This window comes from Python bivittatus, unplaced genomic scaffold, assembly GCF_059951505.1.
Source record: "Python bivittatus isolate LINGU-HERP-01145 unplaced genomic scaffold, Pbiv_v1 ctg000090_np1212, whole genome shotgun sequence".
NCBI classification, from domain to species: Eukaryota; Metazoa; Chordata; class Lepidosauria; order Squamata; family Pythonidae; genus Python; species Python bivittatus.
Genome location: NW_028277046.1, coordinates 2639748 through 2658154, shown reverse-complemented (window position 1 = coordinate 2658154; position 18407 = coordinate 2639748).

The following is an 18407-nucleotide window of genomic DNA, read 5'->3' as shown; positions in this document are numbered from 1 at the left end:
CTCCCAGAGCCATCTTTTGCAAGCCGCGTTCCAACGCCACTCTTATTTCCACAACTGAACTCTCCAACCTGGTTCACAATTTGGGGATCTGCTTTTTGCTCTTGCTGCCTCCCTTTGACTTATGGGCACAGGCAGATTTGTTTCCAAGTCCTTCAAATCCCTCCTGGTGTTTCAGACCGGACGGAAACAGCCTCTTGCTTTGTCCCTCTTCACCCGTTGTCTGTCTAGTAGCTTCAAGGATGTCTGGCGAGGAGAAGACGTGCCAAGTGCTTATGTGTGCCAGTGTCTGTCACATGTGCAAGGAAGTTCAGTATCACTGGAGGTTATTTCTTCCTTTTGTTTCCAAGTCAAAAAGGCATGAAGACACAGCTCTTGCAAAACAGAATCTCAGCAGCAGACGTTATCTAAGGATGCTTACCTTGTAAATTCTTTATCATTATCTACTCTGAGTCTCCTCTAAGCACTAGCCAGGGAAGAAGGAAAATCGTAAAAAAATCACCCTTGCTGAAGATGACAGCAAAATGAAACTTTCCTCCATTGATTGGGCACTAAGGGAGGCATAGCCCGTTTTTGAATCCATGAGCTCAGCGAAACCCGCCCCCCCCAAAATGTTGGGGGCAGCAAACCAAACTATTTAATGAGGACTGAGGGCACTCAATGTCACAGAGTTTGGAGCATGTGGGAAAAGACAAAAATCTGGAGGGGAATGGAGGATCCTGTAAAGAGTATAGCCTTAATGGACAGAAGGAAGATCCTTTACCATGGCAACAATCAGATAAACGTGGCTTGAGCCCATACAGAGAAAGAGATTTATGGAAACGCCTCAGACAGCCCCCCTCCCAATTCACATGAAGATAAAAGAGGGAGGAGGGAGGAGAAGTCTGCATATTTAGACTTGCAAGATTCAGTTGCTAGAGCTGTTCTAATAAAAGTAGCTTTAGGCCCACACTGTTTCTTAGCCTGGTCTACCTTATAGGGCTGACAGATCCAGCAATGGTGCCCGTTTATGCATCTAAAGCCTTACACTGGAATGCCCTAAGCTGTAGCCATTTGCTGGCTAAGACACACTTACTCACATACCTCCTTGGAACGTCTCAACATTTCTTTTCTCAAAATTCACATACGTTTGTGGCAATCATTGACGTGTGGTATGACTCCACTATCCTTTTTTCCCACTTGGAATCACTGACCGATGAACTTGATTGCATTACCCCATGCTTAGAGGAGAAGGAGAGAAAAACAACATCTCTTCCCCCCCCCCCAAAAAAAGAGAAGGAACAATGCCAGGGCGAATGCAAACTAAAACTCCAGCTTTTATGGAGGTCTCCAATCTTCCCAAGACAGGTGCATTTTTTTAGCATTATGAATGGCCTGGATGTTGTTCTATTGTTTTTAGTGCTTTCTCTCCACGGTTTACATTCTGGCTGAGTTGAGCCGGCCTTTACTTAGCATTTAAATGGCCTCATTAATCCCGGTGCTTGGCCCCCAACTGTTTCCAACTCTCTTTCTTGTCACCTCTAATCCTCCCCTCCTTCCCTCATAAAATTATGGACAAAGCAAGGCTTCTCTTCTCCAATTCCCTCCATGAAAGGCTGCTCTGAATTTCAGGCACACACAGGCTTTTGGCCAAAATGGAGAACAGCAAAGAAAATGTTGTCTGTCTGCTCCCAACGCATTGCCTACTTCCGTCTGGAGTCTGTTTTTGTTTTTACACGAGCCTTTCTACTGGCTGAGCACTCTGGCAATTTATAATCCCAGCACATCTGGAGGACACCAGATCTGGGAAAGCTGCTGTAACATCTTGACTTCCTGCCTTGAGATCCAGAAAGTCTTCTGACTTGGCATTTGTGCATAACATTATCATGCAACATAAGCAGGTTTCAGGATTTCCCACCCTTCAGTAATATTTCAGAATCACTAGTTTCCAGGACTTGGGGAAAAATTCCTCTGTGTATTTGGTCATGGACATTGCCAAAAACCCCACCCCTAAGTTTGTAAAACAAAAGCACCACGCCAAAAAGATAGCTGGGCTCCTCATACCTCTCCTAGGAGTTCAACTCAGGACAAGGAATGCAGAAATGTTAGCTTTTCCTAGTAGGCTTTGTTCTAGGGAGGACTGCCTCAAGGGTTAACAAAGGGACCAAAATAGATCTCACAGAAAGCTTAAAAACAGCCAGGAGCCTTAATAATTAAAGTTCTACAGACTTCAAGTTGATGCCTTTTTTTTCCAAAACGACCCATCACTGACAGAACAATTAGAAACTTAGAATTAGAGACCATGTAATTAAGCAGACAGCGTGTCCCCCCCCCTTTCTCTCCTTGCAATTAGCTTCTCCAATATTACAGAGGCGGTTATGTCATTCCTTTTTGGAGTCCTCTTCAAATTCAAATTTACAAAACAAAATCCCCCAAAGGTCTTGACTGTACCTCTTCATCTTTGCTTTTCACTTCAGGACAAAGCTTCTGGGTTCAGATCGGTGGATTTGTTTGGCCTGCAACCAGAACCCTTCCAAAGAGGTTAGAGTAAATTTTAGCCATTGGATGCCCTCCAGTAACCCTGTGTTTCCTAACCATACCTGCTTTAATGTGATCACACTTGCTCCATAATGAGGAATATAGTTTCTTTCATGTCAATTTCATGTCAATTTCTTCCTGGACGCATCCATTTAGAGCTTTTTTGTAACAATCCAGGAGTGGCTTGCCATGGCTTTTATTTTGGACTTCCCAGTCTAGATTTCAGCCCCGGGATTTCTCCCAGGGAAGTCCTCCATCCAAGTATTAAGCAGATCGAATACTTTCCAGCTCTTTCCAAGCCAAGCCAAGGTTAGTTAAAAGATACCATTGAGCTAGGTGCTGGGGAACAGGGTGGCCATTGACACAACTTCCCTCTCTTGCCAAAGAGGATCTGCGTCACCCTGGACCCAGTTTTGCTTGTGCTCATTCATATGCACAGATGCAGATGGAAAAATAATGGCCATAAGTAAAACAGAAAGACAGGGAAAGTCTGCAGCTTGTGGTTCTGCCTGGCTGTTCTCCATTATCTTTATACCTGATAGTCCTTCCAAGAATACTTTCAACAAAAGGTCATCTTCTGGTAGTTCTCCAAAGAGGAACGTATACATCAGGACACAAGTTCATTTGATGCGATACCTATACGGTATAGATCTCCTGGATTGTAAACTTCAGAAAGAATGTCTCATGTCAGATCTGTATCTTTCCTTTTCAAAAGTCTCTATAATGGTCTGTGAGAATAAGTTTGGGAGACAGGAGGAAGAGTCAGGGCAATGGTCAGATAAGAGATATCTCAGCCCTGGGGGTGTGAGAAGTGTCTCAGAAGGGACCCTCCCTAATTCTCTGGAAAGTAAAGGCAAGGGAGGGGAGAAGTGCTTTCAGACTTGCAAGATTGTGTTCATGTAACCTTACAATAAAGGATGTTAGTACTGACAGTTTGGATTTCTTGTCTGGACTACCTCGAAGGGCTGACAATCTCCCTCTCCCTCTTCGCCAGCAGAACCCAATATGGTTCAGAAGCTCTCCCACCCTCAGTATCTTGATTTTGGATGACTCCCCATCTTTACAACCATCATTCACATCTCCCCAAATCATGTCCCATTTCCTTTCCCCCTTTTTCCCCATTTTTGGAGAGGTTTTCAGGCAACGTGGGATAAATGTTTGGTCCAGTAAATATTTAGAGAATAACATGCAGGCCATGAGTAGGTGAAATTCTCTTTCCTCCCCAAACTGGGCGGCCTTGGGTGCATTTATCAACGATCCTGCTTCATGTTTCTCTGATGAAATAAACAGAGGTTCCTTTGATATGGCAAGCAGAAGAGAAAGTGTCTTGTTTTGTAGTGAAAAAGTCTTTCCTCCTCTCCTCTAATTGCATCATCCAGTGGGGGTGGACAGAATAGCATCTTGCCCCGTTCCTTTCAAGGGCAAAACATGACCCAAATAAACTCTAGAACAGATGCTTTTTCTTCTCTGCAAAAAAAAAAAAAAAAAAAAGAAGACAAAATTGTTCAGCTTTTCCATCAAGAGTTCCAAAAAAAATGATCCACTTCTGTGCCAACAGAATGGCAAATATTTTCCGTATCCAGCACAGATCAAGGGAAAGGTCCTCCGAAAATTAGCAATGCAAAAGCAACAGAAAGAATATCTGGTGGGACTCCCAAGATGCTGGGCCTTTTAATAGGGACCGTTGTATTTTATGAATGAATGGCTTCAAGAAAGAATGCCAGGGTGTTATTTTGATAGTTAAGGGTTATAAGATAATGATTGTCGAATTGCCTCTGAATTATTTATTTTCTTCTTGAGAAGCATTCACCCCTCAATGTTTTTCTCCCACTCAGGGTCAGCTCTGGAGTTTAACCAAAGGCAAAATATATGTGGAGAGAGAAATACTTGGGAATTGAGCAGTCCTGCACTTTGGGGGCGTTAAAGTCTGGCATTTCACTCACACTCCTCCATTTTTCCATGAGATTGGAGCAAATTAATCTTAAATCTCCACTTCCCCTCCCCGCCAATGCTTGAGTACCATCTTCCAGTGTGGCCTTCAGGTCGTAACTTCTAACGCAGTTGAAAGAGGCAGAAACAGCCTTGATGATGTTTAATTCAATCCCAGTTGCCTTTTCTCTTGTCACGCCCCATGAGAAGTTGCTAATAGCAAGAGCAACCAAACTAGGGCAACACACCAACCAGGACTGTGATTTAAAAGCTGGGTCCTTCTATGCATAGCCCTCCAAGACTCCTTGGACAACTGGGCTCGCTTTAAAATGATAACAGAGGAGAGACATGAGTTTTTGGGGGCCATTTTTATTGTTAAACAGGCAACTTTCTTCCAAAATTGGATTTCCTTGAATCACTGGAGACAGAGGAAGTCCCCCATTTAGGGGAAGGGGGAGGGGAAATCACACTTTCCTGCCCAAAGGTTATCTATTTTTAACTTTTTACTGGATTCCTTCCATTTCTGCTATCCTTCAACCTTGGCCAAGGGAAAAGGGGAAATTTTGACAACTCTGTTTATTATCACTAGTTAAACATTCTCCTAGTGGGGGGCGAAAAAAGGACTGAGCACATAAAGATTAGTCTGCTTGATCCAGAAGGCTAGGTTGCAATCTGGCAACTTCCTCTTCCGCTAAAAAAATAAAAATAAAAATGAACAAAATAATACAAAATTAACTCAGTCCCAGATTTCAGGTGTCCAGCCTGAAAAGGGGATGGCGCAAGAAGAAAACTTGCTGGGGAGGGAAAAGGAAAACTGGAACTTTACATTTGGTGGCACTGTACTTCTGAATGCCCGTTATTGCCAAAATAGGGGAAGAACAATAAAGTTTATCTTTTTAATTACAGTAGTTACAAGTCTGTGTTTGCAGACTTCCAATAAAGATCTGGCAGTTGGAAACAGGCTGGTGGAAACAGAATACTTACAGAAGAGAGATTGTTTATCTGATGAAGCAGATGCTCGTATTCATGTATTTCAAAGCGATTCTGTAATTGCCTTGTTTTTCTCGTCTATAATTATTACCATGGTTGTTCCATTCCTGTATCTTTTTACCCTGCCAGCCACACTGAGTATTCAATGGACAGAAATGTGGTGTGCAAATTGGAGTTTTAAAAAATAGACCCGGAAATTTGATGCCTTAGCCTCAGTTATTCCAAGATGGCAAGCTCCAGACGTTCCAAAATCCAGGATGGCAGGATCTTTTGAGTTGGCTACGATGGGGAAGGGAACGAAAGGGAGTTGTTTGATTCCCGCTGTCTTTCCTGTTCCTGTGATGTGCCGTATAGACGTTTCAGTGCTCAGATGCCACCACGGGGAATTTTTTCCCCAAGAGGCATCTTAGTGCTTCCAGCTTCCATGACAAACCGAATGGAAGCTCAAATCGCTTTGTCTCCTTTGCAAAGGAGCAAGCCCCTTGTTCTATTTTCATCCCAGCCAAGTCTCAGTGTCGGGACCTTTGGACTGGCCAAGGTAGTTCTGGACTTGAACAAACTTCTTTGTTGCCCAAGCTGGCTTTTCTCAAGACAGTTGCAAAAGCTTATTTGGGGCGGAAAATCAGAATTTTCAGTTGCTGAAGAGAAGCATCTATTAAAGGCATGGGCTCGCTGACGATTAAGATCAACTTTGGTAAAGCAGCAAAGCGAGCTTCTCCAGGCAAGGGAAAAAGAAAAAAGCAAAAGCAAAATGGTTGGAGGAAATCCAGTTCAGCTTGGCCGATTTCATCAGGAAACAGTGATCGGGTGAACAGTTAAAGTTTAAAAGAGATGCCCCCACCAGCCCGGCCAATGGTAAAGGATGGTGGAAGCTGGAGGATTTCAAGGCTGAAAACAGGGTAGCAATTAATCCAACCATCGGATTCCTAATGAGTCAGATTTATTAAGAATCGACTACAATCATAACATGAGAATTCCAGCGAGTGACCTTCCCTTTCAAATGAGGATCTCTATGTTTATGTTATTCGAACCACCACTCCTGCTTTCTTTCTTGCATGTTTTCAGTGGATTGAAGCCTGAGTCGGTTTTTTTATAAGAGTGACAGTTTGCACCTGTGTTACATTTGGCAAAATGTCAGTTTGCATCTTATGTGAGCCAATTTCCCCACATTCCACCTTACTCCCCGTATTTGTCTGAAGGGAGTCCTGCAAGCCATAACATTAGGTTGGGTTCATGCAGCCCGATGGTCTGCCGTATCTATTCCTGGCATCTTTTCCAGCCAACATCGGTCAATGGAGGCATGAGTTTACATGCTCTAAATGTAAATATGCTGAAAATAATTGTTCAGAAACGGCGGCCTTGCCAAGAAGCAAGGCTTTCTGTTGAGTAGCATTTCTCATGGCGAGGCAGTAGGTACGCTGATGCTCCCTCAGTAATGATGAGATGGCTTCTGAAACCGAGACTTAATCCCATCACGTGGCCAGGGAGCACAGCAAGATCCAGCAGAGGCCCCCAGAAGAAAATGGCACTTGTCAGAAAAGGATTGTGGAATTTACTGGGTTTTTTTATTCTTCATGAGTGAAGCCGGTCAAATTCAACCAACTCCATCAGGACATGCACAGACACCTTGGGAATTTCCCCTGCAGCATATTCTGTTTTGCTGCTGAAGAGGCTAGCCTTTTATTCAGGTTGCCAACAAGGCTAATCACTTTCCAAATTTGAAAATGGGCCTGAATCTTGTGCCCTGCTAAAGAATCTTGTTTCTTCTACTTATCTTTTCTAGACTGTGTACCACAGTAGAACAGCTGGGAGCCCAGTCTTAAAAGAAACACTCACAGCTACAGAAACTCAGCACAATACCTTGCCCTCAGCTCCTGCCTCTTCTGTCTTTTCTTGAATCTTTACATTAGATTGGTTCATGTCCCCACGACCAAGGCAGGAATGCACCAGGTTTATCTACCTGTTGCATCCCTGATCAAAAGGCATGTTCCCAAACAACACCATGGACCAGGTTCACCTTAAGACAGACACCTTTTAGATAACATCCAGACACCTAACCGGATTACCATTTTCTAAGTTCACACAATACATTGACTTTGGGCAAGTTAGGGTTGAGGGGGGACCCTAATCAATGTTAATGCTAGTCTTGGGTAGGGGAGAATACTTTTGGGAAATGTCAAAGATCCCTCCCTCCCTCCCTCTTGTAGTATTTTTCTTGCCCTTGGGTGGTAGTTTTTATATCTGGCACTCCATTGAGGATTTTCTTTACCAAAGAAGAGATATCTCCAAGGTGGCCATGGGTCATATTTGACGGAGCACAATTCTTTTTCTTAGTGGCCACCAAAGAACAATCTTTGAGCCATGTCTCCTATTTAGAAGATCCTGTCTAGTGTAAGTCTGCTTTAAAAGGAAAAAAGGAAAAAAGGAAAACAGAACCAGAAGGGGAACAGTTAGAACAAAAGAACTATCTTGGTTCTTTTGTAATTCTTCCACGACATCCGGAATTTGTCTCTAAGACCTCCCAATGGACTTCCTGTTTGCTCCTTTAATAATCTGATTATCATTGCCAAAAAAAAAAAAGCCGTAAAATGGGAATGCAGAGGTCATTTTTCCTGGAAGGTTGTGACCTGCACATTTCATTCACCAAAGAATGGAGAACAGCTGCAGATGGCTTTTCCCCAGCATCTTGCGTAAATATTGAATCTGGCTTGGATTTAGAAAACTCAAAGAGCACAGTGATGCTCAAAGGTGCAAGTTTCTTGACTTAGCTAAATTGGCATTCGTTCTTTGAATTGTCTTCTTCCGACGAAGTCTCTCCTTCTGACTCTGGAAATTCAAGGCCCTTATTTGTCCATGTAATGGAACCAGAGACACTTGGAAAGAATGTGACACCCAAGCCATATTTGGCTCGTGCCCCCTAACAGGATGCATTTGCTTCTTTTCCCTAAACCCTCTAGGTGCTATCGTACCAGGAAACAATTTGCCTAGAAAATGTAAATCAAATCCGCTTATGTCTAAATTGCCCAAAATCACATTTCTCAAGCTTCCCTTTTAGTAGCTTCCCTTCCCTTTTCCTCCCTCCCAAATGTGGGTTGCTGCAGCCTCTTCACCTTATGTAGAAGACTGTTTGTAGCAGGAAGTCTCCTTCAAAGATTTCTTTGTCTAGTGGCAGGGAGGAGGGGGGTGTTCACTGAAGCACACCCTAAGGAATAAACAATGCAGAATCACCCGCTGGGCCGTGCCACATTTCCCAAATGCAGCGTCATTTGTTGACTGAAATCTGGGAAGGAGAACAATAGCATAGCGGTAAAAACTGTCCCCAGATTCACCTTCTTAAGCCTTTCTCCTGAGGTCCAGATTTTGGGACTATCTGCAAAAGCCAGCCGGCTTGCAGAGGCTCCCACTCTGCTTTTTCATCGCTGTGCTCTTATATAGGATCCTGGCATTCTTGAAGGGACCTTTGGAATCACCTGGCCAGCTGATCCCTCTGCACCTGAATGCAGAAATCAGCTTTCGGGCCAGATAGCTTCAACATCTCCAATAAAGCTGAGCCCACCACCTCCTAAAACAGACAGTTCATTTGCCAACAGTTCCAATGATAAGAACGGATCCCTAAAATCTGCATTCCCAAAAAATCCACCTGATGGTTCCAGTCTGGAGCAACAGAGCACCATATGTGTGTGTGTGGACAGCCCTTCAAACCAGTCATCATGGCTCTACTATTCCTTCTCTCCTCGAGGCTCAACATTGTCAGTCATTCAGCCACAAACATGTTGGCTTTTAAATCACTCATAATCCACCCTGCTGTGCTCTGAGCAGGTTTATAAAAAATCTACAAGAGCTGGACCACTTAAAACTCTGGGTAAGGCCTTGTGTGACAGATGCTCAATCATCATCGCCATCCCTACATGTAGAAATCTAGCACCCCAGGGCAAAGCCTTCTCCCTGATATATTAGTTTTCTAAGCAAGGCTTATGTTTGTAGGAGCATTCATCCACATGAGTAATCTGAACTCCACAAATAGACCTTATTCAAAATAATTTCAAGTTGCAGAATTTGCCTCCGTATCCCGGCTCCCCGGGATCCTTTTAAAGATCTTTTTTTAGCAGCGGCCACAACGATAAGAAATAAATATGCAGATCTCCAGAAAAAGTACCGTGCTATTGAATTATTGGCAGGAAAAACCTAGGATAATTTATTATGCTCTTTCAATTAAAAAAAAAACTGATGATAATAATGTTACTTTTGACAGAGCCCCATTGAGTTTTGGTATGAAACTGAGAGCTTAAAAAAAAACAGTCTTTAACCTCAGCACATGTAAAGCAGCAGACCCTGAAGGAGAGGATCTCTGCTTTTCATTTTAAAGGAGAACTCAAAATACAACCCGGGCATCAATAAGCTTGTCCTCCTCATGCTCCGAAACCTATTCTTAAGTCTCCTTCAGGGCGAGCCCAACTCCTGCCATGACGTGACCATGTCTTTGTAGTTTTCTGAGCAACAATATGGAAGAGGTCTGCGTTCCATCCTCCAGGATGATTTTTGGCAGTCGGACTTATACCTCTGGAGTCTCCTGATGGCCTTCCATCCAGATCTAGCCAGGTCTGGCCCTGCTGAGCTATTTCAAAATGAACCCAAATCAGAAAGGTGCTTCTTACTGCTGCCAAATTCCCCCCTTTTCTATCCTCAGCATCTTTCAAGAACACCTTCCTTCTCCTCCTCTTCTACAAAAGCTAACTTCCTCTCCAAAAGTGCTTAGGTACCAATAGATTCTTAGCAGCAAATCCAGGCCAAGTGACCTGGCTATTGAACAATTTGGATACAGTCCCAGGGAAATATTTATTTGGGGCTGACGACGCTGGGGTGGAGGAAGTCCTCTGAAGGAATCTGCCCAGCTGTTGGCCCATTTCACAATCTCCTTCCCCAACCCTCTGGAGGCCCTCCAGCCTCCCAGACTGCTACTTTATCCTGCTACTGAATTGTGTGGGTGTGTGTGTGGGGGGTCATGGCTAGCCTCCCAAAGTTTGGGTGCTACCAGTAGAGTGTATCCACCCACCCATGTTGCAGGGTTGGAATAAAGCGATCGCTCATTTTACAGACTTCAAAATGAAGAGGAAAAAGCAAGAGAGGATTTGAAGATTAAAAAAAAAAAAAAAGATGTTACAAATGGGCCAGCAGCATTTGATTTCAGGCTTTGGGGCTTGCCTTTCTTTGCAAAATGCAAGGGAGGATACAAGGTTGCAAACCCATAAGCAGATGCTCGGGATGGGGTAAGCCCCTGTGAATTCATGGGACTCATTTCTAAGTGGACTTGCCTAGGATAACGATCAGAAACATGCAGTTTGTTTACTGGGGCTCGCTTCTGAATAGAGCTCTTGCTCTTCTCTACATAAACTTCTTTAAAAAGCACTAATGATAATAATTGCAAATTAGCTACAACTGCCCGTTGATTGTGCTTGGAATAAACCAGAACAGCAGCAAGGAATAAGATGGTGATTATGATGATATAATAGAATAAGATCATCACATCTACAGTACTGGGGTATTTCTGAGTGGTCTATTAGTTGCGCGTTTGAAATTGACACATCTCAGCCAGCCAAATGTCTTGCGGGTGCTGTCCAGATCCAAGACATCTTCTTCTTCAAAGTTTAGGAGACTTTGCAAAGCCTCTCCCATCCCAGATGCTTTCAGAAATACCTCACGACCCCTTCATCTTCTCTGGAGGAAAGCCAGGAAAAACAGGGCAGTATTAATAAGATTGGAGAAGGTAAAGAAGACGGTAGGACCACTTTGCAACTGGCAGAGGACGGAGTTGTCTTGAACTGGGGACTCCAGAGCCATTGATTTTCTGCTTACAAAATCATCAGGCTCATTTCTTGGGAAACTAATTGGACTGACTGAGCAACCAGACTACAAAACTAAGGTGATCCATCTGATTGTTGGGACAATGTCAAAAGAATGGGAGACTCACCAAATCATTTCTCCGTAGCATATATTCAAAGGTGATGTTGCTCCAGATCAAGCTGATGTCCAATCTGCCACCGCACCTGCTTTTCTCCTCCTGAATGGTCTGCTAAAGTGTCCAGGGCTAGCACCCATAATGTTTTGGCTCGCCCTTTTTCTTCCAATTAACCCTCACAAAAAGGATTCCCGGCCTCTGGAAATCCTAGAAGGCAGGCAATGGTTTGGCTCAGCAGAGGTAGTGCAAACTTGGCTTAGAGAAGACCATCCCCAATTATTCATCTTTTCCTGGGGATCTGTTTTCCTTCACGCAAAGCCTTGGGTGGGCTCTTATTGGCATGGTACCAAATCATGCATCACCCGCCTGTAACGGGAGGGGACAGAGCCAGAAAGGTTCTGGTTACTGGAAGGATTGCTAAAGGACATGTCCCTCTCTGTGCCAAGTTTCTCTCAAAAGAACAGAGATGTCATCCATCAATGCACCAATTGCTTCTGATGCCTGTGGGCCAGCCTTCCCGCCCATTGCACTGATGCACAAGCTGGGAGCACTACAATGAGGATGTGGTTAGGCCTCAGGAGTCTCTAAAATATCGTGATCTTGTTTCCCCCTTGCCTTCTGCCAACTTGGCTGGCTGTTTTGGACAGATGTGCAGAAACAGATCCTGTTGCAACAGCAGCAATGCTCCTTTCTTTTCAGGACACCATGGCCAGATCCAGACAGTGGGTTTAAGATCACCTCTTACATCCCTTGGTTCCCATCAGAAGAGCACCAGGTCTTTAAAACGGCTGCTGCTGCTGTCTTATTTTTTTCCAGAGTGACTTTGTTTCTCTCCCTTGTTTTTAGCTGCTATCAATTTGTTCCAGCAACACCCGATTTTTCCCCCTTCTTTTTCAGAGGCCAATGGGTTTTCATCCAAGCGTGTGGCATTCAACAAACAGCAAACCAAAAGACTTCTCCTGCTCTCTGAATACTGGGAGCTGACATGCAAAAGGAGGATCCGAACTGAGGGGGCAGGAAAAAACTTTGGCCAGTAAAAGAATCCTGGCTGGCTGGGGAATTCTGGGAGTTGAAGTCCACACATCTTCAAGTTGCCAAGGTTGAGAAACACTGCTGCAAAGGATGGGCTTCTGGAAAAAATGGCAAATCCCTTTCCTGTGCAGGCAGAGATGGGGAGAGAAAAATGGGATATCGGAGAGCTCAAAGGGATGCAAGAGGGAAAAAGAGAGAGACAGAGCTGGGAATGGCAGAAAGATTGCAGTTAATAAAAGACAGATTAGTTCTTTAGTTCTAACCAAAAGCAGGTAGGTGTCTGCTTACAGCCACCAGCAATCAATGCTCTGTTGGTAAGCGTCTTCGCTGGGCACAGCTTGCTTTGAGTTATATCGGGCTCTGCTCCCTCCAATTAAAAATAGTCTGGCTCTTTAATTCACTTTGGATGAATCTGCTTTAGATAAGGGGGGATCTGAGCCAAGAAAAGATGCATCCAGTAAGATGGAGGGTCACTTTGTTACACATCTGTGTTGGCCAGCTGTAACCATCTGGCTTTGAGAGGGCAGCTGTTGGGGTCAACTGCAGCTGAACCATTAAACCCTCTGAAGTGTCAATATTAGGTTTTGAACACATCGAAAGATTGAGCAGTTCTCCCAAGGCAGCAACCTTCTCTGGGCCCCAAAAGCAGCTAGACGGACGTGGGATCCCAAATATATCGGCTTAGAAGAAATGTCTTACTTTTCTTAGCCGGATATAACCATCTACTTGAGGGCCATGAACATAACTGTACTGTGAACTATAACTGCTACAATATGCAGGAAAAAGGTAATGATAACAACAATGCCATCTGTAATTGGCTAATCTCAAAACTAAACAGATGAACTCGGTTAATAAATGGATGAGAGACCACCAGGAAAGTTCAGGTTTGGAGGGTAATTGGAAAGTTGGAAATCCTCCCAAAAGAAGGGAAGAGCAAAACCATACCCAAGGACAATAACATAAACGTGGCTATGAAGTCACCGAGAGTCAAGTTCAAGTCAAAGTTTCTACCTTTTTTTTTTTTAGATTACATATATTGGCTTCGTTCACACAATTTTCTAAGCAAACTATAAACCATGTTACGGTTTAGAAAGTTATGTGAACCCAGCTGCTGCCGTTTCTGAACTCTGAGTTTACAACTTCTCACTACACAGAACCTGATTTGGAAGCAGACGTTAATGCCTTCCTCAGTTTCCAAATCAATTCTGGCTGCAAAAATGACCATCACACCGGTTTAAGTCAGGCTTATCAATGGATTGCTCTTTACCAGTTTGCCGGTAAATCTTCATCTGTCTTAGGTTGTAAATATCGTTGCCTACTTTTAAAAGAGAAAGAAACAGCATTCTGCTATAAAAGAGAAGGGAGGAGACAGTTTAAATCTGGATCATTCCATTCCTGAAATGAAATGTTAAATATATATCATTTCCATTTCGTTGCCTGGAGGCCTTTTGGAAAAAGTTGGATCCTCTTATGCTGCCTGTTGTGACTGAGTGGAACTTTTCCCGCAGGGTGCAACAGTTGGGGGATGTTGGAAACAAGTTTTGCTTTCCCTACAATAGGCTGCGAAAAACACATAGCCCCATTTGATGGGGGGTTCAGGCCTCAAGGAAAATTGACCCAGTTCTTTGGGATTGTGGAAATAACCTAAAATGGAAATCAGTTCAGAAGCCAGGGCCAAAAATACCCCAAATTTGGCTTCCTTCAGACCTCATTCTGCTGCTGTAGACATCCGTTGTCCCCTCTCCCCAAGTCAAATCTGAGATCTTGGAAGTAAGACCCATCAACCTCTTGAACAGGTTGCACAACAAGGTTGGAAAGATAAGGAAGATCATGAATGGGAATGAAGTTGAGTCCCTGTTGGTATTGTGGATGGTTCGTGGAAAATGGAGGCTTGGCATCTGGAGGTCTTGGCAGATGGCAACCTGCTTCCTTGCCTGACCATGTTTGGGCTTGGAGGTTCAGCAGGGTGGATGGCAGGTTACCATTTGGGTCAGAGACCAGGAGGAAATCCCAGGGATGGAGGCTCACCCAGTAAGCTGAAAAAACCACATGGAAGAAGACAATGACAAACCATTTTTGGACGGTTGCTAAGAAAAATGGATGGACCTTTTCATGGACTTTCCAGCCCAACTTGAAGAAGACTTGACTATACCATCTGGCCATGCCAGGAATTGATCCCAGACCTTTCCCATCCAAAGATGATACTTAGTTTTCCTCTATGGTCTATTCCAGGGATAGGTAGCCAGGTGTCCTCCAGATGTTTTGCACAAACCCTCCCACAATGCTTTGCACTGGCCTTTTCAGCTGGAGCTGACTGGATCTGAAGCCCAAGTCTTCTTCTTTTCCTCTTCTCCTCCTTCTGCCCAGGAAAGGCAGTAACTTTTCTACCATTAGTGCCCATCAGTGGTAATATGGAGGAAAAAGCATCCAAGTCTCTTTTAGGAAACCACTTATTACCTGTTGATGCTCCTCTGTCCCCAAAAGACCATCTTCCCCAGAAGCTAGAGGGCCAACCATGCCAGCCAGCAAATCACTTTGAATTCTGCTATTAGCCATGAACGACTGGGCAGCGTGACAGGCTGCCCTTCCTCAGGCTGCCTCGAATGACAGGCATGCTGATCCAGAGTGACTGCACTGTGACAAATCAGAACTGGGGCCTTGCTCCATTCTCTGCAAAATCTTTCTAGGGGCATCAAACCTGCAAAGCTTCAACCTAAAATCATCTCCTTTGTTTGTGGCATTTTAACAAGTCTTGCATTCCTACAGAGGAACCAAAGTTCATGGACATTCGCTAGATGAGAGTCTGCACTTGAGTGCCAGGAATTTATACACACATATACACACACATACATAAGTGTTCTGTGCCCATTGGCTCCCCTGTGTCTATGACACACTTGAGTGCTATCACGCTAATGGAACAGGAAACGCGTGTTATCATTTCTGTTTAGAGGAATAGCATCAGCCACAAATCTAACAGATGAGCAAAAAGCCTGACAGGCCATTTTAGGCAATCAGAATGACTGCCAAGCCAATACACATGAGGTAGAATATTCCAAAACAGTTCTAAAAAGGAGGCTTGTATTTCTACAGAAAGATTTGTTGGATTTTTGTTGTTCTGTTCGGCCCTGCTATACAACTTTTTGCTTTCTTTTCATAGATTAGCAACAGTTTTTCCTGGGTCACACAATCACTAGATGCTGCAAAGCTTTGGAAGTGGCATCTGAAGCTCCCCTTCAAAGATCCAGCATTTTCTTTATTTTATTAAATTTATAAGCCACCCACCTCTGTGACAAGAAATCCTAGTGGGATGTTCTATCTGCATAGTGGCTGTTCGACTGCTGATCTACAGCCTGCCTCGAAAAAACCCTCCCATCCTCAAAGGAACCTGCTTTCCTTGAGTCAGACTAGCTCAGTATTGCTGGTATTGACCGAGGAGGTTGAATGAGGACGTGTTTTGGATCCATAGTTCCTCACGTAGTATAAATAGTAGTCACGTAGTATAAATAGTAGACCAGTGAGTCACAGAAGGGTCAGTGATGAAACATCGGAGGTGTTACCTTTCAACCTGGTATCCTGATCCAAACAAAGGGCAGGGATCAAATGGGAGAGTCAGGTTACAAGATTCACGGGAGAACATGTGAAGGCGATCCAGAAGCGGGTAACCACCCAGACTCCTCTGCTGCAGTAGAGGGGGATATACTTTTTCTCAAAGTTGTCCTCTGTCCATCTGCCATATTACCAGCCTGCTAGCTCATTCTTACAAGAGATGCACATCAGACTCTACTTACTGTTGAATGTGGAAGAAATTTTCAGGGCTGGGGAGGGGGTGGCCCCAGTGGCATCAGTGAAAATGACTTTTGCTTGTTGCCTGTCAGTGTCATCATGTCCTCCCCGAATGCTCCTTGAAGTGATGTTGAGCTCAGAGTCCTTCAAGGAGGACTTTCTCAAGAAGGGGAATTTTCTTGCCCCTCAGTGGAATCTCCCCACTCCATTCGTGCCCCTAAAATCAGGTGAAGGAAACAGGGACCTTGGGTCAGTCCCAAAACAGGTCATCCAGCAGTAAAGACCGAAGCCTGGGAATTCCCCTCAACTGATACCTTCTCCCATGGCAATGGGCTATCACAATGTGACTTCAGCACAAGATACCTGAAGAACCATTTTCTCCAACGTGAACCTGTCCACTCTGGGGGTAGAACACAGACTGAGGCCTCATTTGCGGTGGTGCTTCAGTTGTAAAATTACCTGCTTGGTTAAATCAAGTCATAACTTTGCTGGAGCATTTTGCAGTGATGACAGGTTATGTCTTCTGCTAGCGTTCAATGAATCAGCCAATCTTGCCTAGGAAGCTGGAACCAGAGGGAATAATTGGACTGTGTATTTAATAGTTTGATGATGATTGTTGGGGCTTCTTGGATAGTTCTGTAAGCCTTTGTAGCAGAACGGAGGGGGGGAAAACCTGCTTTATTTGCAGGCTCCAGATTCAATCCTTGTCACCTACAGATTGAAACAGATGAAGTCCATTCTAAATTGATTGACCAATTTAACATACAGCGGCTTCCTGTCTGTTCATAGTTTTTCACCTCTTTGTCTTCTGCAAGGCTTGCCTAAAATGGACCAAGTCCAGCTATGCACTCTTCTTAAGTGGGATGACTCTTCGTGCCACATTCAGATTTGTTTTCATCAGGGTTTGCTGAATAAATCACAGCTGGCCATTTTGCAAGACATCCTAAACCCAGATCAAATCCCCTTGCAATTGGGATTTTGTAAATCTGACTAAGTTAACTTAACTATGATCTATTAGGTATACTACAGTTGGCTGAGTTCACAGAATGCACTAAGCCAAAAATCATGGCTGCCCTCTCCCCCCTCCCTTCCCCCTGGCTTTAAACTAGCTGTTTAGCTTTGCTTCGCTGAAAGACTGAGAGATGTGTTTGGATAGCATTTTTTCCTTTCCTCATCTCTTCTTTGGACTCTTCTGCTGTACGTCAGATTCTCCAAGAAAGGCACAAAGTTGGCCACCTGGTGTATCAAACACATAATTTCCCAAGTCTGCTGGTTCTCAAGGACAGCTCTGGAAACACAGTGTGGGAACCTGGGCATCAGTATCAGCAACCTGTAGCGGCCAGTAGCTGCAGTCCCCAAAGAGTTTCCAACCCACACTTGTGGTTTTCCATGGAGACTTTGGAAGAGAGGTGGAAACCTGGCAGGAGAAGACAGGCCACAGGAGAAGACAGGCTGCAGCTGCCTGTTGGGAAAGAGAGACACGCTTTCCACGTGCACAGAGAGAAGGCTGTTCATTCACCTCTAAAAGATAGGACACGGCGAAGGAATGGTAGGGGTGGGCTAAGTAGATGTGGTAAAAGACAGAAGGTGGGCTTTGAGAGCCAATGGGATGAGGTACTAAGCTACAATTGGGGGAGTCTGTGCATAAAGATAAAATTCTTCTTCAAGTCCAGCTTGACTCCTGACTTCACGGACGCATCACCTTGAGGATTTGTTTTTTCCTTCCCAATCTAGCCTACTGCCCTGGGATATCCTAGTGGCCTTCCATCCCAGGCCTAACCTGAATTTGGCGTTTTCAGATCAGTCAACATCAACTCAGTTTGCACCTTAAGCAGTCAAAACGGGGGGACCCAGTTTCAAACCTCATTCCACCTTGGTATCTGATTTCTACACATGTCTGATCTACTTTGCAGGGTTGCTGAGAGGACAACATGGCAGACTGTGCCTGGCCCTTGGCATAAATAACAATGGAATTATTTAAAAAAAAAATCACAGAACCCACAAGATGATTCTCCTCTGTCTTCATGCCCCACCAGTCACCAGTCAATTATTTTGGGTCTTCTGAACCAGCAGACATATGAAGTTGAATCACCCAGATAGGGTTACTCAAAATTCAAGGAAGCCAGATGTAACTCCTTGGCCAACATTACCGCTTGCAACACAACTGATATCATAATAACCACACTGAAGATTGGAGGGGGGT